This window comes from Manacus vitellinus, unplaced genomic scaffold (assembly GCF_001715985.3).
Source record: "Manacus vitellinus isolate BGI_N305 unplaced genomic scaffold, ASM171598v3 scaffold_31_pilon, whole genome shotgun sequence".
Classification (NCBI taxonomy): domain Eukaryota; kingdom Metazoa; phylum Chordata; class Aves; order Passeriformes; family Pipridae; genus Manacus; species Manacus vitellinus.
The window spans coordinates 9,100,576-9,108,626 of record NW_021940379.1 but is presented as its reverse complement, the minus strand read 5'-3'; the positions used below and the strand labels follow the sequence as shown (position 1 = coordinate 9,108,626).

Genomic DNA, 8,051 nt, shown 5'->3' with positions numbered 1-8,051 from the left:
TGTTCTTTTCTTTCCTCTACTTTGCACCTCCTAAGAACAGTTTCAGTGATATCTGACACTTCTCCTGAAGATCATCCTGCAGAATCTCTGCCATCTGATGTATGCAAAATACTCTCTGTGGCCCATTTCTGGTTTAACACCACATAAACTGATGGAGGCCCAAATCTTCGGTTAATTGGGCTCCATATAACAATGTCAAGATGCACTTTTTCGTGGTTGAGAGCAATATGGCACGGGGGCCTACCTGATACTTTTAATTAAAAGTAGCTGCTGAAAGGTGGAAGAGACATTCTTGGTTCAGGCATATACTCATTTTTTAGTGTTATGACTTCATAACTGCAGTATTTTTGTAGTGTAATTTTTAACTCATCCCGACTATGTTTTTAATACACACATTGAAAGAAAATAAAAAATCTTCTGCAATAATATCATTCACTCCCTCTAAGTAATGAGCAGAGGCATGACTTTCAGCTTTACAGCACAGACCCACAACCATCTATTGCCTGCATGGAGAAAGTGGGAGTAATGGAAAGGCATCCTTTCTAGATGTGCATGTCACTAGAATGGGCAGAGACGTTTCTTGTCAGGTGTTAAGAGATATGCTGGCAGCAGAGGGATGAGTGTTGAGAGGTGGGAATAATAGGTCCATTTCCAAGCTCCACAGCGGATAAATCTAGATGCCCTGCTGCCATATTTTATATAATATTGCTACAGTGTATGATTGCTTCCCCTCTCCCTTTCCTGCAGCACTGTCTTCCAGCTCCTGCCTGTGTTCATTTGGAGGTTCTCTGTAGCTCACTCCTTCCCCTGCTCCCCTCAGCTCCTCCCTTCCCGGTGCTTGCCCATCCCTTCAGGCCTGCATCTCTCTTCCCTCTCCCCTGGTGGGGATGGATGTAATCCCCAGAGGAATGTGGCCCACAGGCCTCTGCAGGACTGGGGCGTGACTCTGGAGAGCCTCTGACGGTGAATACAAAGCAGGAAGAAGGAATCTCTGTCACCTTGCAGCACAGGGAGGGAAGAGCTGGATGTCTGTGGGGTGGTCAGTGTGCCTGGCTGTTGAGCCAGCTTGTCAGACGAAGAATAGACGATAGACTTTTAAGCTGCATGTGCCGTTTCCTTATTCATTGTGGCTGGGTGGTGTATTCTCTGCCTGTGGTTTGAATAAATGTCTTGCATAGCTACCTTCTGCTTCAGTCCCCTTGGGGATAACTCTTTCCAACTCAGCTGCATCAGTGTGCTGAAGATGTTAATTCCAAGCGTGTGGACCAGAGAGAAGAAGAGAGAGAACTTCATGCAAAGCATGCATCTAAGAAAGCTTTAACTTCAGTCATATCTGTAAAGGCTGCTGTATGTAAAACAAGCTTCACCTGAAGTGCAAGTTGCACAAAGCTCTCTCACTTAATCGCGTTAACTTTTCTTGTCTTTCCTCTTTGTGTTTATATGTCCACAGAACAGTCAGAAGTGTTTGCGAAGAGAATCCCAAGCTACTGCTAGGATCCAAACTTGGGATGGTTTTTAATAAGGCTTTGTATTTGAGATGTTGCTGTGTTTTAGAGAGTATCCTGGAAGAGTCAACAGAGATGCAATGGAAAAAAAGAAATATAAAGATCACAATTCTGTCTGGGGAAACTGAGTTTTGTCTTATGTAGTAAGCACCCATCTTAACCCTGCTAGAGCAGAACAAACCCCCTTCTCCAGCAGAAACCAGAGTTTGTTGTTAATTAACGTCTTGCTGGAAACTGTGTCTTTGCCATCTGTTCCACCACCTCACTACGAATGCCGCTCTCGTGTTGATTATGTAAGTAAAAATGAAAATATATTTTGATAGAGTGCTGCACGGCACTGTGCTGATTCTTCTCCTGTTCCTATTTACCATTCCCTGCCCCCATCCCACAAGGAAAGGAAAAGGTGACAATTGTTTGACTTCTTGGCAGCTTTATCCTGGAGCTGCCATTATGGCTGCCAGGCCCCGTGTGTTGTGGGAGCAGCCACCTCATCCCTGCTGCATTTGAGCTGGGAGCCCTTTGCAAACCCTGGTTGTTAGACTCATGAAAAATCCGCATCAGGAAGATGCCCCTTAAGCTGAAGCTGCTCTAAATTCTTGTGAGGGGTTAACTTGAAATCCAGAAGAAAATTGAAAAGAAAGAGGCTAGGTTACTCCATAAGTGATAGCATGACCTCTGAGAGCAGCCGGCTGCTCCTGTTACAAGCATGGCCTCTGTCTGTCTAAGGGTGGAGGAAGAGAGAAAGAGGAGGGGTAGTTTTCCTGTAAGTGGGTTAGAGCAATTACTGAGGTCTCTTACAGCAAATGAAGTTGTCAGTGTGAGTCACATTCCCTTTTTTCTCTCACTGCCAAGTTTTAGGCAGTAACCAGACAGAAGGAAGAAAAGAAAAAAAAAGGACAAGCAACAATAGGGAAAAGTTGAACTGAAACAACCCTTCATTCGGGGTATTGTTTGACGTTTTCACTCTGATTGTACGTAGAGATAAAGGATCTATAAATATCCTGTCTGCTGAAATTCCTTATCACAACATCGCCTGTCAGCTGAACAAATAGGTTAGGTTCTCCAAATAATACATAATTACATATGTAAATATAAAATTACTGATTAAATCCCTGCACCACATGCAATGGAGCTTCATCCCCAGGGGAGGACATTAACCTCTTGTGGTGTTCTGAGAGGTGCCACAGCCCCAGCACAGCAAGTGGCACATGCAGCTGGTACTGGTGAAGTGGCACAAGCTCAGAGACAGGGCTTGAATAAGCAAGGAGATATTTATCTGCCTGACTAGATGAGATGAAAGCATCTTCTGACACTTTTTGAAAGTATTTGAGCATTTAGTTCTGTTTAGCAAACGGCTGGAAGCTTTTCTACTCTGCTTCAGAGCTTTTAATGAAGCATTGTGATTCCCATTGTGGTCAATTGTTTGACACTTTTATTATTACTGGTATGCAGAGCGTTTTTTAATATTTGACGGCTGGAGAAAGAAGTATTTTGTGCATTCAAAGTTCTAGCACAAAGCTGCTGTTTTCCATTCTGCCTTTGTCTTTTATTCTGGCTGATGCAAATAAACGAAAGACAGAACTGATTAAATTACATTTGTTTACTTCTTCCTTGATGATAATAAGACACAGCCTGCCTCCTCTAAAAGACAGAAATAGAGGATGTGACTGTTTCTACAGTATTTCTAAAAGACTTTTTTTCCCCTTACGATATAAAGGCATTTATTTGTTTCTATTGTCTTGATTTACCAGATAATGTGCACTTCCTAATGTGTGTGGAACAAGAATAGAGCAATGAATGACAGTTAGCAATGGATTCTGTTTGGAAAGCTTCTATCTTGTTATTTTTATTAATTCAACAGTATAAATGATCAGACCACATCACAAAACAAACACAGCAAGATACTTCTGTCCTCCACAGCAGGATGGCTTCTGATCATTGCACAAAGCAGAGTCCTCCATTGCAGGGCTGGGTTTGTACACCCACAGTCCTTCCTGGGTCCTGCCTTCAGGGCCCTGGTGCTACTGGAGTGCTGAGGGGCAGAAATAGGATCCTCTGGATTGTTTTGGTGAGTAATGCGCATGTCTTGATGATTGTGTAATAGTTGTTTTTTTTTTTTTGAACACTTGTCCTGAGAAAGAAGGCCTGCATTTGTCTGTCTGGCTTGTGCAGTGTGTTTGCAAGGAAAAAGACCCTGGATCAAGAGGACATTTCTAGAGGACAGCAGATGCTTGTGAGATGGTAGGACGAAGCCACCAGGAGCAGAGAGAATTACAGCAGAAAGACTTTGGAAAGGGTCAATGGTAGAAACAGGAGAAGCAGAGGACAAGCAGAAAGAAGGTGGTGAGGAAGTCACTATAAAACTACCCTCATGATTGCTTTTTCCTGCATTTTTTCAAGAACAGAGAAAAGTGCAGCAAAGGATGGCAAAGGCAAGAGAAGTGTCTGAAGGCTTCTCAGCAGTGCAGTCAAACCTCCATGTTTTACTTATGGACTGCTATCACCTGGCAGCTGAGCCAAATCCAAAAGACTGCTGGTATCAAAATGATACTTCTGCTTCCAGCCCTGCTGCTTTCATTGTACAGGTCTGGTGCTTGTCTGCCTCTTTAATGAGCTCATGCAGCTCAGTAAACTGCAAGAAAATAAATTCAGTAAAAAATATACCAGCCCAGGAAATGAGAAGAATTGGACACTGTGAGAATGGAGACTGGAACTGCAATGAGTGAGAGAAGTATGAACATCAGATTTTTTGCTGAAGATTTGGTGTGTTTGGGGGGGTGCCTCACTGCTATTTGATGCCTAACCTCCCACTTCACCTCCTAGGTGGGGCTTCCCTCCAAAGGGCACAGGATGAACACGGCCTGACCCAGGGAGGGTGACTGGATGGGTGAAGGAAGGTCACCCAGCAGCACCAACCCACACAGCAGAGAAAGGACTGAATGGAACTGCAGGAGACCAGGAAGATGTTGGCATGGGTAAGAGTCCTGGAAGATGTTGGCATGGGTAAGAGTCCTGGAAGATGTTGGCATGGGTAAGAGTCCTGGAAGACGAACCAAGGAGGAAAGAGGACATGTGCAGAGTAACCACAGAAGGTTGCTGCAACAAGCACTGGAAAAATTCTTGAATACAAGATGATGGTCCCATCCTAGCTCTTAAAGGATTTATTCTTATGTATCCATGTGGCTGTCCCTGAAGGTGGGATCTTGCTTATATCCCTTATTTAGACATACATTTCTCTAAATTGGGATTTGATAAAAGGACAGCTGCTGCATTTTCTTATCTGTGATAAGCAGCAGTAAAAGCTGTTCAGAGTTCATGATGGAAATGTATCCATATATTGGCATTTATCCAACTGCACTTCACAAAGGTAAGTGGGACAGGAGAGTGGTGCACAGCCCCTTTTTAATCCATTTTTTCTAGACAGGGGTACTTTGCCTCTCTGCAGGAAAGGCCAGCACAGCTCCTGTGCTAATAAACACTCATTTCTCACTGCAGCATATGCGCTTCCAGACTCATAAATCCAAGCAACTTGTAGTTGAATAACAATTAAATATCCACGTGAATTTCCATACCACGGTCTGGTGCACAAGGCATAGGCTAAGTGGCTGCACATCTGTTGTCTGCTCCCCCACACGTACTGTTGTCAGAGAATAATCACTTAATCTTACCCTGCTGCCGTTAATGGTACATGTAAAATTGGATGCAGAGCATCATCCTGCAGATATTTTGCCATATCCTTCAAAAAGAACGGTGTTCTTTTTCTTTTTTTTGTTTTTTAGAGCAGTAGGATTTCCAGGCCAGGGATTCAGTTTGGCTGTTAACATAAGTGGGAAATGAGACATCATATTGAAAAGTTAATTGAGATGCAGGATGCTGTTGGATCTCAAAACAATTTTGTGTCACTTTTACAAAACCCAGAGACTCAGTAATGCAGTTAAGATAAATGTAGTGCCTGATTACAATGGATGTGTTGCACTTACAAAAGGCATCTCTTATCATGAGGCTCTTCATATCTGCAATAATAACCACCATATGTCAGGTAAGACAAAGATAATGTGAGCCAGATAATTTTCCGATTGTTGAAACTTTAAAAATCCAAAAAGCTACAAATGTCTTAATTATTAATTCAATTTTGCTAGATGTGGTGCTGGTAGCTGGAGGGAACTTTTTTCTGAGGTTCAATCTTTCCCCTGGTCTAACTGATAACAGTCTGTGTGGCAGAGTTTTAAATGTTATAGCCATTTAAAGGAGTAAGAATTGTGCATAGTCACTCCCCATCTTGAATTTCCGTGCAGCAGGATTTTATCACATGAAACTGCAGTTCAGATGTTCCCATCTTGAACAGATAGGCCTTGTAGTTTGCTCTGAACTTGACAAGCCTTCCTCAGTGGTAAGGCTGTAAGAGGCACAAGCCTGTCTTGTGCCTCACTGTACAGTATTGTTGTTGTACAGGTACCTATCAAAATGTTTATTCCCTGTAGAATTGACAGAAACCTTGAATTCCCTCCCCAGCCCTCCCCCCCCCATCAGCTGCAGACCAAGTCCCAGCTATGATCACAAGAACATCCTGAATCAGTCACAATAATTTGCATTTCCTTGCCAAAGATTTTATCTGCTGGGTGTGCAAATTGCAACATCAAGGTTGCTGGTGTTGAAAAATCTGCACCCTTCTGCTCCCCAGCTCTACCTTTTCCAGCAAGGTTAATTTATCCAGAAAAATTAATTGAGGCAACAAAGCTGTCAAGTGAGAAAAGCTACACAGGGAGACAGCACCACTGTGAACATCTGCACGATTTGTGTGTTTGATTGGGTACCTCTGCACTGGCAGATTATTGTTGTTAGAAGCAAATCTTACTCTTGTCATTTTCATACAAGACTCTGTGCTGCAATTCTGCAGATGTTCATTCTCTGTGTCCCCACACTGTTTAAAAAAATGACAAATGATGATAGTAAAAATTACATTTGCTCATTCAAACATCTTGCTGTTTACATATAAGAAGAATTATGTGCTGGGGTGCAATGACCTAATGAGAGATGCAACATGGCCTTCAGGAGGAGGTGGATGGAACCCTCAGAATCTGCTTCTCTCACACAGATAGTCCTCTGATATATATAATGAAAACCTTCTTTTGTTTTTAATGACAGATGCCACGGAGGTTGTATATTTGGAAATTATTTTTTCTCTAGGAGTGTTTATTAACAAATGTTTGAAAGTTTTATGATGTGGTGAAAACTGTATCTCTCGTGATAAACAGGAAGTGCTCAGAGATATTGCATTACCCTGTAATGCAACACAGATTCCAACAGCTTGGCTCTTTTTTTCAAAATATGTTGACACCACTTCCTTCAGGAAATCACTCTTCTCTGTACTGCTTTTATCTGCTATAGATATGCAAAATTGCAAAAGAAAAGTTTGTTTTAAAGAATGATGATTCATCAGTTTTGGACTGTAGAAATGGATGTCTGTAATATTTAAAATATCTATTAAAAATAAGCAGCACAGACTCTATGGGCTGTCAGGTCAGTGGATTGAACCAAGTGCAAGGAAAATAGACTGATACCTCCCACAGCACAGGTGCACCTTAGAAAGCAAAGATGCAGATTTCCCTGCAGGTACCCTGAAGTGTGTCCCAGCCATAAATCTGGAGATGCCTCTTCTGCAGTCCCATGTCAGCAAGGCCAGGACCTGCCCAGCAGAGGAGAAGAAGGAATCCTGTTTCCATGTGATCTGCCAGGAAAACTCAGTAGGACAGTTTATTTTGCGTATGGAACCTTATATTCAGAGTCGCTGTGCTGCAGCCTCCAACCTGCTCCTAAAGGCTGCCACCCAGTTGTTGGGATGTTTTAGCAATGCTGGCTGAATTTTAAACCCTAGTGACTTTTAGGTGAAAATGTCAGAATGCCATTAGTGTACTGTCTCTTATCACTTGTTTCTGTTCAGTCACTGCCCATTGTTTATACTAAATCTAATAAGAGCAGACAGGTAGGATATACCTGTGCCATCACAGTCATTAGTCAACATCACAGTGTACTTGTGATGGATATCACCCCAGCAGACAATGATGTCAGGGAAAGCAAGTCCTGGTGAGCTCTTTTTGGAAGGCCTGGCATCATTCTCCAAACCAGTTCTCCATGAAGGGACTTGTGTGTCTGCCAAGGGCTTCACATACACAAAGCTGGATGCAGTGGGGTCTGGATGTCACCCCTCCAGCTATGACCCTTCTACTCCCATTGCTCAGTCCCACTACCTGTTGATTTTAATTTACATTCTTCCCTCCTCATTCTCTTTTACTCTTTCTTGAATCACCGTTTCTCCCCTGTCCTAACATCAGCCAACCTCTTCATCACAAATGCTCCCTAAATTTTTTAGCTATGAACAAGAAGTATTAAAAATGAAGCTACTGCAATATCTGGACAATGTAAAGCCCTAATAATCCTGTTTCTACATGCTTTGACTTCTGCCTCTGCTGGAGGCATCACTTGTCCTGCCTTACAGCTGAACAGAGAACAAGTGGGAGAACAGGCTGCATGTTTTAGTATTTGTCA

General features: G+C 42.7%; 1 long non-coding RNA gene across 2 annotated transcripts; it reads left to right on the top strand.

The window, feature by feature from the left end:
- The first annotated feature begins 3,131 nt into the window (after positions 1-3,131).
- Positions 3,132-7,657, top strand: LOC108640315. 2 transcript variants are annotated; one of them, XR_001921085.3, is made up of 3 exons: positions 3,132-3,573; positions 3,906-4,236; positions 4,329-7,657. It is a non-coding gene; the product is annotated as an uncharacterized LOC108640315 (long non-coding RNA). The 2 variants fall into 2 exon arrangements; XR_001921084.1 differs by having other exon boundaries at positions 3,132-4,236; positions 4,329-4,480; positions 5,285-5,306.
- Positions 7,658-8,051: the final 394 nt, after the last annotated feature.